A 14,750-nucleotide genomic window follows, 5' to 3' on the forward strand; every position below is an offset into this window, starting at 1 on the left:
CAGGTGTGCACATGGCCGAAAGGAAAGGTGACTGTGAGAGGATTGAGTTAGGAGTGTGAGAATGAACTGGAAAGAGCGGACAGGTCCCCACACTGCTGACCTTAACGGTTGGCCCGAGAGCAGCTTTACTCCTGAATACCGTGCGCAGAGGCTCGACTCCGTAAAACGAATCTCGCGGTGTTCTAAGTGGAGAAAGAGAAAACAAGCATCTCCAAACAAATGTGTCTCTTCCACAAATGAATGAGAGCAGACAGCTGTCAGGAGCAATCCATATCCATCCTCAGTTAAGCAAAGCTAATTAGTTCCACAACTGGGTTTCCTGTCCCACTCAGAGACACGGCAGTCTGACAGAGCTCCCTATACGGGACGTGAGATCAGTGACTCATGTGTCAGCCCATTTTACGGCAAAATTTCTGTGCACGAGCAGCTGCGTGTGAGAAATCGTGCCTTTTGACTTGTGCCCGAGTGTATGTGTGTGTGTGTTTGCAATTTAGTGGAGGGTGATTATACAAGTGTGAAGGTGCCTCGTTCTAAATTGGTTGCCTCTAAAATAGAAAAGATTGCAGTGTTTAACAGATGCAATCACCAATCAAGACTGGCACAAACACACACCTACACACTCATTTACATGCACACACCCACCTACACACGAGAACGCAACATCACGCTCGAAGAATCAATCCTTTCTCAGACAAATAATAGAATAAAGAGTGTGGATACCCCGATCGATATTGTACCTTCAAAGCATTAGAGTTCATCACCATGTCGGGCTCTGCATAGCCGCATGACCCTCTGTTTAAGCTGAAACTACATTAATTCAGACGATCAATATAAGCAATCTTTGGAAGAAATCAAGCCGGTGTGAAAACAAGAATCCATGGGAAAAGAAGGATGACTCATTTTAACAAAAAATTCAGAGGTACTTAAATGCCAAGTGTTTTATTTGCACCTGGGTGCCAGCCGAGACCATGACTGGGCAAAAAGAATGATTAAGACATCGTAAAGCCACAGAACAAGTGAAAAAGTGCATGTGTTATATATATATATATATATATATATATATATATATATATATAAATGTATAATATGGCTGTCAGTTTAACGTGTTAACTTAATTAGTTATGAAAAAATAACACAATTAAAATATTTTAATGCAGTTAACGCACTATATTTCATATAGTTGACTGTTGACAAATATTATGCAGGGCAACAACTCACAAATGCAGTTATGCCTAAAATTCAAGATATTGGTGCAAAAAATGCCCCTGTATGTGTTTTGTCTCAGATTTACATATAGCACATATCACACGATATCACACGGGCAGCAAGAGCAATGAGACACGAGTGCTGTTTTTGTCCCGATCTTAAATGTGATTTTATACAACAGTTCAGAAAATAAGAATTTGACATTTTGTTATATTTTAAATATAGTACTACGTGTTTTTGCTCAATTTTGCAGAGAACATATTACCTTTGAAGCAATAACAGAATTGTTGCACATCTCTTAGCAACACAGCAGTGTTTAGTTTTTCATTGAATCCACGTTTTGAATGAATCGTGTGCACCAGTGATTCAAAACCCCACTCATAAAGAGAGCCATTTACTTAATTCCTGAATTAATCAGCCATTTGAATGAATCGAATGAATAAATGAATGACTCAAAAACACATTTACCGCCACCTGCTGGCAGATTTTTTTTCTTATTTAGAGTATCATTTCATAAAAACAAATAAATAAATAAATCTAAAAACTTTAAAGGGATAGTTCACCCAAAAAAAATAATTCTGTCATAATTTCCATAGTTTACGTTAGGCCGTTGCAGCCTAAATGTTTATGTGTAATAAATTCTATGCTAAAAAAAGAATTTTCTAACAATTTAGAATACAATTTGTAATGTGTACATGATACTTATGAAACATAATAATATACTATATATAATTATTACATTTTCAAATATCTCTTTTTTACAAATGAAATTTATTCCTGCAATGACAAAGTTGACTTTTCAGCATCATTACTCCAGTCTTCAGTGTCACATGATCATTCTGAAATCATTCAAATAAAATAATTGCAAAATCATTTTAATCCAATTTGGTGCTCAAGAAACATTTCTTATAATTTTCAATGTTGAAGACAATTGTGCTGCTTAATATTTTTGTGGAAACCATCACACATTTTGTTTACGATCCTTTCAAAAGCTACAAAGAACAGCATTTATTTGAAGTAGCAATCTTTTATAACATTATAAATGTCCTTACTGTCACTTTGCTCGATTATTTTTATAGATTAAATTCGTTTCTTTCAGCATTTATAATTTCTTTGTAATTTAAAACAGTATTATTTAAACAGTTTGAAAATTCTAACTGAAAAAGTATTAAAATAACACACACATCCTTTAGCTAGGAGACAACATTCATATGCGCAATAAAACACTACCTGTGGCTCCCATATTGGGCCACACACAAATCTCATCTCTGCCAGGTCATAAAATACAGTGGTTTGCACTGGTTATAATGAGGTCAACAGCGTCTATAATGTCTAATAGCTCATCAGCCAGGAGTTAGAGCGCTGATACAGTGTTGACATTGGATTGTGACAGCATGTAAAATGCATGGATATCTGTCCTGTGCATGGACTGGTGGGCATTGTTATGGTCGTGTAGATTTTGCATAGGTCAGCATGTACTTTGCTGAGGGGCAGCACTGCGCATTGATTGGACAGTGCACTCATTATGGGATGTGCTGCTGTCAAGACATGCTACCTTGGTCTATTCAGAATGCCTGGTGGTATTGTATGAACACCAAAGGAGGAAGAGCATTACTGGGAATCTATAAAAATGGTGGTATGGTTCAAACAGATATCCATACCTCAGTTGCATTGCTAATGGATGTTTTCTTTACAGAACCGTGACATGACACAGATGACATTAAAGAAATAGCTCATCAAAAACGAACATTTGCCGAAAGTTTATTCACCGTCAGCCCTTTGAGGACGTAGATGAGTTTGTCTCTTCATCAGAACACATTTGGAGAAATTTAGCATTACGTCACTTGTTCACCAATGGATCCTCTGCAGTGAATGGGTGCCGTCAGAATGAAAGTCCAAACGGCTGATAAAAACATCACAATAAGTAATCAACACAACTCCAGTCTATAGTTTTGTGAAGTGAAAAGCTGCATTTTTATGAAACAAACGCATGTTTGTAAGAAGCGCATTTCTCTCCTGGTGAAAGCAATATTATGGATTACGTTTTAGCTAGAAGCAATGGTTTGAAGTTGAAATCATCTTGATGGATTTGCAGCTTTTTAATTGATGGATTGGAGTTGTGTAGATTATTGTGATGTTTTCTATCAGCTGTTTGGGCCACTGGTGAGCAAGTGATGTAATGGTAGATTTCTCTAAATCTGTCCCGATGAAACAAAACAAGAAAAGTATGTAGATATTAATACACCGCCTTGTTTGTTCCAAATCTGCTTGTGTTAAAAGTAATGCTAGCATCATAGGTTAGAACTCACAGTGAACCACATAATCTGCTGCCATTAGCTGCCCAGCTGTTTCAACCATTGCATGCGCATTTCCACTGTCGTTTGGCTGTGCACTGAACATTTTTTGCTCTATTTATGATGAATATACAGTACTAGACAGATGCGACAGAAGTGCAGGCACATTTGTTTTGCTGTAAAGTGATGTGCGCTAGTGGGGATGTTACAGAGTTTTCAATCATATTCGGTTCAGTGTTGTGTTCGGCTTAGGTGCTCTTAGCAGTCCCTTACCAGCACTGAAATACTATTGTAACTAACTGATGGAAATGTCACACACTGGATAATCTATTAAAGGAGTGAAGAAATCTGCATCATTTGTAATGCAACAATTCCAGCTGTACTTAGAGATTTTATAAATGTTTCCAGGCAACTATTTTTTAGACAGTTTGCTTCATAGAAATCAGTTAAAAATAACTAAACAATGAAATTTGTGATTGCTTGTGGCTATTATGGTCTTCAAATACCACAATTAAAGGAGAAGTTCACGTCCAGAATAACAATTTACAGATAATTTACTCACCCCCTTGTCATCCAAGATGTTCATGTCTTTCTTTCTTCAGTTATGAAGAAATTATGTTTTTTGAAGAAAACATTTTAGGATTTTTCTCCATATAATGGACTTCAATGGTGCCCGCAGGTTTGAACTTTCAAAATGCAGTTTAAATGCAGCTTCAAAGGGCTTTAAATAATTCTAGCCGAGGAAGAAAGGTCTTATCTAGTGAAACGATCGGTTATTTTCTAAAAAAATAAAAATAAAAATAAATAAATAAATAAAAATTGACAATTTATATACCTTTTAACGCTCAAACGCTCGTCTTGTCTTGCTCTGTGTAAACCATTCCAGTTCAAGACATTTAGGGGTAGGTTGAAAAACTCTCATTTTCTTCTCCAACTTCAAAATCAAAGTCCTACATTGCTGTTTGACCTTTTTTGGTAAAGGGCGTTTGATCTTCTTCGCATGTTCACCTTGTAAACACAGGGTCAGTACTTCTGCAGCGATGTGGGATGATTTTAAAGTTGGAGGAGAAAATGAGATGGGAGTTTTTTGACCTACTCTAACTGTCTTGAAGCAGAATACACAGATTTTTTTTTTTTTTTTTGAGAAAATAACTGATCGTTTTGCTAGATAAGACCCTTCTTCCTTGGCTGTGATCATTTAGAGCCCTTTGAAGCTGCATTTAAACTACATTTTGGAAGTTCGATCACACAGGGCACCACTGAAGTCCACTACATGGAGGCAAATCCTGAAATGTTTTCCTCAAAAAAAACAATTTCTGTACAACTGAAGAAAGAAAGGTGTGAACATCTTGGATGACAAGAGGGTGAGTAAATTATCTGTAAATGTTTTTTCTGAAAGTGAACTTCTTTAAACTGTGGTTAGTGCAGTACATTTTTGTGCCAGGGTGTAATTTTAGAGCAACAATTAAAAAAAGGGTACAAAAGTGGTATGATACCAATCTTTTGTGTTACAAGAAATGTGAAAGTGAATTTAACATGTAAAAATACATGAGACTGAAAATCCAAATGCATTTTTTAAAAAGAAATTAAGGTTTGTGAGGAACACAACCAGGGTTTTTCTCCATATAGTGGACTTCAATGGACAAATTGCAAAACAATTCATCATTCTCTAAAAAAAAAAAAAAAAGCCACAAATGCTCATCTTGCACTAGATCAACTTCACACAATACATAATAGGCGGAAGTACGGACCCAGTGTGCAAACATTTTTATTTGTTTTTTAGAAAATGACTGATCATTTTATTAGACAAGACCTTTATTACTCGACTGAGATCATGTAGAGTCCATTGAAACTGCAATTTGGACCTTTAACCCATTCATCCCCATTGAAGTTCACTATATGGAAAGAAATCATGTAATGTTTTCTTCAAAAACCATAATTTCTTTTTGACTAAAGAAAGAAAGACATGAACATCATGGATGGCATGGGGGTGAGTATCTACAATTAAAAAAAAGGGGCACACTTAAAAAGAAGTGTCATTAATCATATTTGTACGTGTCCATTTGAACAAAGTAAGTCAAATGTTATTTTCTTAAATTCTACTATATTATGTTTATATTCTGGAATATTTTGAGTTACTCAGTTATTCTGTTTATATCTGCAGCCTCGCTCGTAATCCAAAACTCCTTGTTTTCCCTAGATGCATCTCTCTGACTTTAGTATGCTCACGACTATTGAAGTCTGATTCTGTCTGCGCTATTTGAATTAAGAATGTTCAGTGAAGACTTTGAATCTTCTTCGTGCCGTCAGACTGTGAGATATGAGTGACGACCCTAGGGGGCTGTTCACTCAGGACACGTTCTTGCGTTCCATATGTGCTATTTTTTAATTGTTCGTGTTTGTAAACAAGCACCAGATGGATATCTCACTGTATTTTCAGCATCTTGCAACATTAATGTCATAACTATGTCAAGTTAAAAAATTAAAGGAATGTCAATTATAAAGCAATGAACCCATTATTTACACTAAAAGGTTATTTTATAATTACATAAAATGTCTGCATGCATTTATAATTTCACAGGTTATGATTCATCAATGAAAACCCTAAGTTTAAACATCATCTGAGGCTGTTTATTTGTTGGCCAATTAGATATTGACGTGTCAGTAGAGAGGAACCGCGCTGGTATCGTACTGAAGTCAATGTTGGTCCCTAATGAGTCCATCTTAAGAGTGTGTGTCCGTGAAAGACATTTTGCTCTTTCTCTTTTGGGTGTGAATTATTCTTCCTCTGTTCTCTTTTTTTTTTTTCCCGCTGTGTTTTGACAGTGCATCTTGTTTTTTTTTTTTTTTTTTTTTTTTTTCCCACACTGCCCTTCCACTTCTATTTCCAAGGGCTCCCTCCAGCCCCCCTCCTTCCCTCTCTCTGCAAACAGGCAAACAAACAGCTGCCTTTAGTCCCTGGCTGGTTAGCTGTGGTGCCTCCTCCCTCAGCTCAGAAAACTCCCTGACAAACATACACACGCACACACACAAACCAAACCAATACACATGACCCCCAACATATCTGAATTCTGCTGGGAGAACATGCTAACAAATGACCAGGCATGACATAACACAGCACTTATCATGCCTATTGATCTGTATTGATCAGGCCAGGTCTATCATTGCGTGTCTGCAAAACTCGATTTAGTGACATTTGCAGTATGTGCAACTGTGTGACTGAAACTTCACCTTAGAAACCAACAAATTTATTTACTATTTATTCATTTGCAAACTTGGGGATGTAGATTTGTTTTGCTAAGAGTGCCAAATTTTATTCTAGTATTAAATCACAATAATAATAATAGGAAGAAAAAGAATCACTAGTAGTAGTAGTATATTATTACCATGTGATTATCTAAATATCAGTAATATTATTTTATTAAATATTATTATATACAAACTTGTCAGTGTGGCCTTATTTGTCCAAGTGAGCCAAAATTAGTATTTAATTAAATTACAAAAATAATAATAACAATCACTTCTACTATGATGATGATGATGACGGCGATGATGATTATTATTATTAATAATAACGACAATAAAAGATTATTAATATTATTATTTACTCACATTATTATTTATTATATATCATCCCATTATTGAATTTTATTCAGTTTTAATTTAATTAAATTGCAATTACAATCATAATAATTATTAGTATTTATGAAATAATAATAAAAACAACATTATTATTATTATTGTTGTTGTTGACTCTCATATCATTATTCATATTGTTTATTACTCATGTATTACTATTCATTTTACGCCATTATCATCACCTTAGAAACTGTGCCAAAATAATTTTAGCACACTACTTATTATATTTAAATTATTTAATTAAAATTTAATTAATTGCAATCATTATTATTATTTATAAAATAATAATAATAATAATAATAATAATAATAAACAACATGACTATTTTTATTATTAATATTAATACTACTACTAATATTATTATTATTATTATTGTTATTGTTGTTGTTGTTAACTCAAATATCATTATTCATATTATCCATTACTTGTAGCTTAATGTTGCTAAGTGTGCCAAAATTCATTTTATCATCACATTATTTCATTTAATTCAAGTTTAATTTATTTTAATTGAATTAATTAAATGTAAATAATCATAAGTATTATTTATTTAAATAATATTGTTGTTGTTGCTGTTATTATAATAATAATAATAATAATAATTACTATTATTATTATTATTATTATTATTATTAACTCATATATCATTATTCATAGTATTCATTACTTGTAGCTTAATTTTGCTAAGTGTGCCAAAATTCATTTTATCATTAAATTATTTTATTTTATTCAAAATAATAATGAAAACAAGAGCAACAAAAAGTATGATTATTATAATTATTATTACTCATATATCATTATTTATATTATTCATTATTCAGCTTTTGCTAATTGTGCCTAAATTAATTTTATCAACACATTATTTAATCTTATTAAATTTTAAATTTAATTTAATCAACAACAACAAAACAACTAAACAACAACAAAACAACAACAATAATAATAATTAATTGAGTTTTAATTGTTATGAAAACCTTCACAGTCCAAGAAAAAAAAAAAAGTCAACTTTGCCAAGTTAGCTAACATTTAGCTGACTTCTGCACACATTTCTCGCTGGTTAGAAACACACACGGTATAAATGTTCAGTAGGAATACGGCTATTAATTCTATCTGGGAGTTCTGTTGAACGTCTGCGAGCTATTATTATTATTAACGTCTGTAAGCTATTATATTCAACACTCTCTCCTGCTCTCTCCATCACCTGCACAACTCCGTTCAGCTTGACTTCCCTCTCCAGGCTGGCGCTCACGCGGGGAGCTGACTGACAGGATGTGAACGGAATGATGCAGGACTGACATTTCGCATCCCGTCGAGCGAGTTCTTCCATTTCGCTTTCAATTGAACATTTTCAAGGAATCTCACTCGAACCAAATCACCGTGGAATTTCACATACAAATTTGTGGATTAGCACAGTTCTGTAGCGCCCGCACGCGCGCTACACACGGCGCCGTTTCATAACTTCCCACACGGAACGCAAAATTATGAGCTAGAGTCGGTTGTTCAGCCGGCGGCAGATGGCAACACCCTTTTATGTGGTGATCAGTGAAACGATTCTGGCTTTCCTTTTAGCTGCTAAATCGGCATCAAACGGCATCCTAGTCAGGAAAAAAATACCACAGCAGGAGCAGCCTCGTGTCTTGTTAAATATGTTGGATAACCAGAGCTGTTTTGGACCGCTCCTCAGAAGCGGCAAAAAGGCGCTTTTAATTGGGGAATGTCTTGGCCTGGATGGATTGTGATATTAAGCAATCACACAGTGGTATTGTGTTGGCGACAGAAGTGGGTGTGAAGCCATTTTGAAAAGCTTTAGCTGGCAGAGCCACTTTTGACAGCAATACCCCAAGTAAATTGCCCCCGTATCTCAGCGCGCCATTGATTGGGCTCTATTTTAGCCTTTCACAGCTGTAAACCGACGCAACCCAGCCCCCTCGCCGAGTCGATAGACATGATCCAAAGACAGCAGCCAAACAATCCGCTATCTGTCCAGACGGACCCATTCGGCTAATTTAACATGCACTCAATTTATGAAAAAGAGCTTTCATTGATTTTTCTATTCGTATGCACTTGTTGATCAAGACATTCCATTGTGCTCCACGATCATGCCGTTGGTTCCCCATCATTGGCGTACGGAGGTGCGTGCTCCTCCTTCTCTCGTTCCAGATGTAGTTGGGTTTTTTTCGGCCGTGCTCTCTGAGACTCGCACAAAAGCCTTGATGCCTGGCGCCTGCAGTTACAGGCTGCTGCATTCATCCACACATTCAGAACAGCACTTCACGACACAAAGGCCGCGACTCAGGCGCAGTCTCGAAAGGGACGCCCAGTTCCTGCTGCTTTTGTGCCTTTTCACAACAACTGGGACAGTTGCGACAGCATCCACACAAACTCCTTTCTATATTTCGGCTCTGTCTCCCCCAGCGAGTTGCAAAAACCCAATTCATTCAGTAATGAGCAGTCTCATAATGCAACGACTGTCAACACATAATGAACTAACAGAAGACAGACCGAGGATGTTGCAGCTAAACAGACATATAAAATATTTGCAAACAATCTTTTGCACCAAAACAATTCATGCTGAATTTGATGCCAGATTTGACACTCAATTAAACAGTTTGACTACCTTAATGAATTGTATTCACTTCAAACAAGAAACGCTAAGCAGTTTCTGCTATACAAAGCTTACCAATATATGTTTGCATTGTATTTAAGATGATGTTGTTACAGTGTAATTACACAAATGGTAACACTTTACAATAAGGTTCATTAGTTAACTACTTTAGTTATCATTAATTTATTAATTTTACAGCACGTATTGATCTTAATGTTAATTTCAACATTTACTAATGCATTATTAAAATCAAAAGTTTTGCTTGTTAACATTAGTTAATGCACTCAGATTAATAAATGCTGTAATAAATGTAGTCTATCGTTCATTGTTCATATTAACAATCATATTGACATTAACTTTACTAATGGAACCTTACTGCAAAGTGTTACAGATTAGTTTAATAATTTAATGTAATTAGGGCTGTCGAACGATTAATCGCGATTAATTGCATACAAAATAAAAGTCTGAGTTTGCCTAATATGCGTGTGTGTACTGTGTGTAATTATTGTGTATATATAAACACACACAAATTAATTTATATATTTAAGAGAAATATGTTATGTACAAAGTATTTTATTTATATATAACAAATTCTATTAAAAAAAACTGAATACATACTTGTAAATATTTCTTAAATATATACATGAATGTGTTTGTATTTATATATACATTATTACAATTACAAACAGTACACGCATATATTAGGCAAACTCAAACGCAAACGCTGTTTGACAGCCCTAAATTATGCACAATTTATTGTTTTACTGTAGTAAGTACATGTATTTGAATGAAATGTTTCAATTATATGGAAAGTATATGAATTATACATTAAATGGTAAAACTTTACAATAAGGTTTATTAATGATCATTAGTTAACTACATTAGTTAACATGAACTAAGAATGAACAATACTTCTACAGCATTTATTAATCTTAGTTAATGCTAATTTAAGTAAATATTAAAATCACAAGTTGTGTTGTTATATTAGTTAATGCACTTTGAACTAACATGAACAATGAACGACTGTATTTTTATTAGCTAACATTAACAAAGATGAATAAAGAGTGTAATAAAAGTATTGTTCATTGTTCGTTCATGTTAGTTAATACAATAACTAATGTTAACAAATGGCACCTTATTGTAAAGTGTTACCAATTAAATATATGGAAGTAAAACTGTTTACACTATCCATCATTTTATGGCATCCTTGTTACAGTGTAATTATACATTTAAATACTGGATAATATTAATTAACAACATGTACTTACTATAGAGTTAATTGGGTGTAATTCTGCATAATTCACTGTTTTTACCATAGCAAGAGTATGTAACATGCAAAGACATTGTAAAATAAATTATTACTTTAACTTTGAAGTATAACTATAGTATTAATAGTTCAAAATATAAATATACAATGGTAAAAATAGCTCGCATTGAAATCTCATGATGATTTATTCATGCTTGCTTTAGCTACTTTTTCAAAACTGCAGTGTCCATATGGACCTCAGAGGACACTCCCTCTGAATGGGCCTTACAGGAAGCTACAAGAAGCAAAACTCTTACACTACTGGATGATTGGCAGCATAACAATACCCTAACCCTGTGGGGGCCCGAAGAGCAAGAGATACAGAGAAACAGACATAGAGAAAGGAGGAGAACAGAAGGAGACAAGGGTCTGAATCTGTTCTAAAAAGGAGGGGGAAAAAACAGTAACAGAAAAAGCAAAGGCCTTATGCACTCATGAGATGCTGGTGCACTGAACAAGAGAAAATGAAAATTATATGTCCTCTCAGCAGCTGGCCTGGACCATCTGCACACACCTTTGGTTAATGCAGCTAAGTGCACTTGAGGAGGATAGAAAACTGAGAGACGGTAGGAGTCAAAGGAGCGTTAAATGCCGTGAACAAGCTCTCTCCATAACTTTCAAAGCAGAAGGTCAAACTAGGACAACGTGCAAGTCCCAGTTCTCACAATTTTTTGTTTGTTTAAAGATATGCCGAAGACAATGGGGGGAAAATGTCAAACTGTTTAAAGTGGAAAGCACCCAGAACAAGCTTCGCCACTGAATAAAAATCATCCGAAGCTTGCTGTTGATGTCTCTGTTAGATGCACACCTTAACATAACAGACTAATTAGTTTTAAATAAAAATTATTTAGCCATTAATTAGATAATATATATATATATATTTTTTTAATTGTATAGTGATTGCACTCAGTATACAATAAGATAAACAGCTCCAATAGCGCATGAGCAACAGTATACAGTTTACTCTGTACTTTCCTCGCTGTTCTTTTCTCTTAGATTGTGAGGAAATAAAATCATCGTTGGAAGCTTGACCATCACAGCCGTTGTTTCAAGGCACGGTGGAATGGGCTAACAAATCATGCATCTGACAATAATGTTGCTATGACTGAATCACTATGTGGATCCATATGTCAAATCCAGACCATTGCCGTGAAAGCTCTGCCAAAATAAAGATGACACAGATGCGGCCAATCTATCAAATCCTTTTCATCATACACAGGAAATGCTGAGCACTGGCCACTTTGGCAAAAGCAAAGGAGAAGCGACTCAAATAAATTTCTCCAATGATTACTGCCACAATATAAAAATGGGAGCTATCATTAATATTGTGCTAATGCCTGACTATAATTCATCTGCTCGGAGCTTAGAATAATTGTTCTGACACTCGGACAGAGACGCATAAATCCTTCGCTCTGTTCGGAGAGAGTGTTTGGCAGAGAACCAGTCCTGAAGCGGAGCACTGGCATTTTAGACCAAAACTAACATCAAGAGGCTTCTGCTCGCACTGAGGCGTGACGTTTAAAATGGAACCTGCTGCTTTGAGGAGATTCAACTTTGGTCCAGTCGTGTCCATTTACCTAAATGTCACCCAGCCGTTCATTTTCTTCTATCAGCAGGACGCAATGTGCTCTTCTGCATGGACTGGACTCTTTAATATTTTAGCATCCTTGTGATTTACCTCAACGTGCGTAAAAATAATGACATTAAAGCCTACTGCTCACGTAGGCCTGTTCATTCAAGGCATGCAAAGGTCGAGCACTAGATGATTTTATACCATGTAATACTACAGTGCTCTAATTTGAGGTTTCTATAACACATAATGAGATATTAATGGTAAAACGTGCATTTTTCAAGACAGAAATGTGATATAGATGATACGTGATAGAGGTATCAGAAGCCATGCTCTTTCTGAATCTCTGTATGGCTCCTCATTTCGTGATATCTCATTACGTCCATTTAAATAAGGGTTGGCTCTAATAAAACTTGTCGCAGAATTTCAAAACGTGTTCAATATTTTAACTAAACGTCTGACTGAAAGCAAAACACTCCAGTCATCTCAAAATGTTAGCTCATTTACAAACGTACATATTTGTAGCTACTTTACAAAGTGTCTGCTCTGTTTGCAAACGTACAGGCTATTAATAAACTCTAAAGGTTAGTATATAGTAAAATCAAAGTGTCAAATGTAACAATTTGTGGGATATAAATGACACGCTATCATTACGCGCGTTTATTTGTGTCTGACGCATCACGAGCGCTCGCGCGGTACATGTCCATAAGCATAAAATATCAATAAAACACCAATAAATAAAGCTCGTTACATGCCAGAGGTGACAGAGATGTCCGTGCTGAGTCCTCCTGCAGCACATCCCAACCAACATAAAAAACCTCGGGTTCATACCTTACTGCGTTTCCTCCTGTTCTTCAGTGAATCTCATTCATTCTTCAGTCCTTCTGTCGTTTATCTGTCGGTTTCTCCTTCTTCGTGCGGATGCATGCAGATTAAAAACGAATAGCCCGAATGGAGCAGTCCAGAGAATTAACGGAGGGAGAAAATTCGTGATAAACACGCACAAAACGGCGAAAAACAATCCGACATGTTAAGTTAATACTCAAATGACCGCACTCGTGTCCAAATCATAACAAAACAACAACTCGCATTGTCTCGGCGATGTTTGACACGCGACTCACTGATAATAAGTCCACATGAGACGCGAATGCGCGAATAAAAATATCGTCCGCAGTCCCGTTTTCAGCACTGAGCATAACGCGAAACGTCTCCCCAAATCCAAGAAGAGCACAGACGCGCAGAAATGTCAGGAGAGGACGCTGGAAAGCCCGTAAGTGTTCGTATCGGATTCCTTGTCGTATTTAACACACACATTAGAGCAAAAATGAAAGGTTGTGGTGTCGACCCATGTGTCCTCCCGCCTCGAAACCAGCAGTCGCTCTGACTCCCTCCGTCTGAAGAAGCGTAACGTCGATGTATCTCTCTCTCACAGCACACCGACTGACTTCTTATCTGAACCCCATCTAAATTAATAAACCATATCCAGGTTTATTAATTTGCACCCTGCGTGACCGTGCGCAAAATGACAATGTATTATTGATCAGTCTCAATGACTGATTCATTGACTGATTCAACCTCAGATCTGGTAAATAATTAAGGACTTGCTCACATGCAGCTTATTTTTAAAGGCTGCTATATTTAAGCTAATACTGTAGCTGCTGTGAACATGAAGGTCTCCTGACTGTTCCGACAAATGTCTTGAAGTCTGCCGTCCAGCATGCTGTGGTGGGGTGATATTGTGTGATTATTCAGATGGCTTTCGGTGTGGGACGCCTCTCAGTTGAGCTTTCACTGTTTAGGAGTGTATTAAAAGGGGGCGGGGTTATGTCAGATCGTGCGTATATTAGAGAGGCGGTGCTTGTGTCGGGGGAGTGGTTTATTACAGGTGATAATTATAACCCTCAAGTGTAACATCTAACAACAAAAGGCATTTTTCTCCTCACTCAACATGTTTGTGACTTAGTCGAGGCTTAAAAATCACTCGTTAAACTGCTATTGCGTGTAGGTCAATATTTATTAAGAACATGGACTTTAATATATCAATCACATCGCAATAATTAGGTCTACTACACAGTATTGATGTACTGTAATTAATTATACATGTAACTGTAAAGTGCTGCATTGTCTTTCTGA

General features: G+C 35.9%; 1 protein-coding gene across 1 annotated transcript in view; it reads right to left on the reverse strand.

The window, feature by feature from the left end:
• Positions 1-14,423, reverse strand: part of adgrl1a (adhesion G protein-coupled receptor L1a) — a 205,031-nt gene extending 190,608 nt beyond the window's left edge. Inside the window, exon 1 of the mRNA XM_051106077.1 lies at positions 13,449-14,423. The gene's annotated coding sequence lies outside the window, so the exon portion shown is untranslated. The remainder of the gene's footprint in view (positions 1-13,448) is intronic.
• Between the last annotated feature and the right edge of the window lie 327 nt (positions 14,424-14,750).

The sequence above is a fragment of the Labeo rohita genome, chromosome 3 (assembly GCF_022985175.1).
Source record: "Labeo rohita strain BAU-BD-2019 chromosome 3, IGBB_LRoh.1.0, whole genome shotgun sequence".
In the NCBI taxonomy this organism is placed as follows: Eukaryota; Metazoa; Chordata; class Actinopteri; order Cypriniformes; family Cyprinidae; genus Labeo; species Labeo rohita.